This window comes from Tenrec ecaudatus, chromosome 11 (assembly GCF_050624435.1).
Source record: "Tenrec ecaudatus isolate mTenEca1 chromosome 11, mTenEca1.hap1, whole genome shotgun sequence".
Taxonomy (NCBI): Eukaryota; Metazoa; Chordata; class Mammalia; order Afrosoricida; family Tenrecidae; genus Tenrec; species Tenrec ecaudatus.
This window is the reverse complement of record NC_134540.1, coordinates 106,290,899-106,293,252: the sequence shown is the minus strand read 5'-3', so window position 1 is coordinate 106,293,252 and position 2,354 is coordinate 106,290,899. Positions and strand designations below refer to the sequence as shown.

Genomic DNA, 2,354 nt, shown 5'->3' with positions numbered 1-2,354 from the left:
CTCAATTAGAAGATAACAAAAGACCCAATTAAAAAATGGGCAAAGACATGAACAGACAGTTCATCAAAGAATGACCAACGTTCACATGAAAAAAGGTTCACAATCTGATGTATGTATATGTATGAACTGTGATAAGAGTTGTATGAGCCCCAATAAATTGTTAAAATAAATAAATAAAAGAAAAAAAGAAAAAAGGTTCACAATCACCCATCATCTGGAGGATGCAAATTAAAGATGTAAGGAGATGCCACCTGTGGTATTTAGGTTTATTGTGCCAACCTGGCCAACAGGAACATGTGGGATTAATTAAGTCGCAGTTTGATTGGAGGGCAAAGAGATAGACGGCTCTGGAAGGCCTGTCCCCTCTCTCTTGCTCTCTGGTGACTGGACGTGCTGCTGCTTTAGATAGCTCTTTGCCTCAATAAGAGGATTACTGGAACATATGGAATTTCCTTCCCAGCTCTTTTAGGTAGCATCATATTGCTTTCCATCGTGGTTGTATGTATTTACAAATCTAACAACAGTGTATACAAATCCCATTTTCTTCACCTTCTCACCAGCATTTGTTTTCTGCTTTTTTTTTGCATTGAGCTATCACTGTGGGTGTGAGATGATATGTTAGGCATGACCAGGTGTATGCTCTCCCATGTTCATAGCAGCACAGTTCACAATAGCCAGAAACTGGAAGCAGCTCAAACATTCCTCAGTAGAAAAATGGATAATGAATCTATGGTATATACACACAATGGAATCCTATGCATCCCTAAGAGGAACTGATACCAAGGGCTCAACAGGAAGTAAATGTCTAGAAAATAATGATGGCAACGTATGTACAAATATGCCTGATACAATTGATGTATAGATTGTTGTAAGAGCCCCCAATAAAATGATTTTTAATAATAAAAAAGGTAATATGGAAATATCTTAACCCCCACCCCCCAAAAATAAAACAAACAAACAAACACCAAAAACTGATGAGATCATGAAACACCTCATGACATGGAAGGACCTGGAAATCACACTGAATGAAGTGAGACAATCACAAAAGGACAAATATTGTATTAGGCAAAACACAAAGACATTCTTTCTGCTCTCAGGCCACATGTATTTCTGATCCTGCATCCCAAACAGAGGGGTAGATAGCCTGCCTAGCATTTCTGATCCATCCGTCACCCTGGTATGTTATATGCACTACCATGAGAGAGGAGACAACACCTCAGTTGGCACCACTCCTTCCAGAAGTGGGGAAAGAGAGACTGTGGTATGATGCTGTACAAGCTTGAGCTAAGGTTGTGTCAAATCAATAGCCGCTCCCACAGGAGTGAGAAGGGAACCATCCTGGAAAGTCAAGGTCAGGGTAGGAGAGCAGCTATTATTTCAGAAGAGGCATTTATACTTCTGTTGGGGAGTGAATGGGGAGCAGCAACTTCACATCAGGACGGGCCGCTCAGCAATAATGATATAGAACCCAAGGGGAGATTAAGGTCCATATTATGTTCCTGATTAGACACTTTTGAACTAGCCTCAGTGACCCAGACCATGTGCTGTGAACTACAGTGACCTTGGATTCTGACCTTCTGCAGAACACAGCATCCCTCACAGGCCACATCAGAAGGACTTGATGTGGAAACTCCACTGAAGGAACTGGGCGGTACCTCAAACTTACCTGAAGTCCTGGACTTATGACCAAAACTTCCTGACCCAAGGAGAAACAGATGTGTCTGCCTCCCCAGCATTGGAATAGGTGGTGATTGGACCTTAATTAGGCTATCTTACTTTGTGGTGCCCAATGAAAGATGGCCCTGAACCATTGTATATTTGGTATTTTAATGCCATCTTTGCTTTACTGTAAGAATCCTGGTGGTGTAGTGGTTGCATGTTGGGCTAAGATCTGAATGGTTGCTAGTTCGAAACCACCAGCCGCTATGTGGGAGAAAGACAGGGCTATCTTCACTCTTTTTTTTTTTTTTTTAAAGTCTACAACATCTGGTATTCCCAGTCTGTCTCTCATCCAAGTACTAACCAGGCTTGACCCTGCTTAGCTTCCAAGATCAGACCAGATCGGGCACGTCCAGAGTGGTATGGCTGTAGACTAGCTACTCTCATGAGCAGTTACAGTATCAGAAATTCAGCAGGGGCAGTTCTGTCCTGTCCTATAAGGTTGCTATGAGTTGGCATCAACTTGATGGAAGTAAATTTCTTTTTTTTTTGGGGGGGGGTTTGCTTTACTATAATATAATTTGATGGACAAGGTTCTGCTTTTGTGAATAAATGTTACTGGAAATTTCCCCCTATGGTCAATATAAACAGTGCTCAATCATTTAAGAGTTTAATCTGGACAAATCAATAACTCA

General features: G+C 41.4%; 1 pseudogene; it reads right to left on the bottom strand.

The window, feature by feature from the left end:
• Positions 1 to 1,974: 1,974 nt before the first annotated feature.
• On the bottom strand, positions 1,975 to 2,093 carry LOC142461739 (5S ribosomal RNA; annotated as a pseudogene).
• Between the last annotated feature and the right edge of the window lie 261 nt (positions 2,094 to 2,354).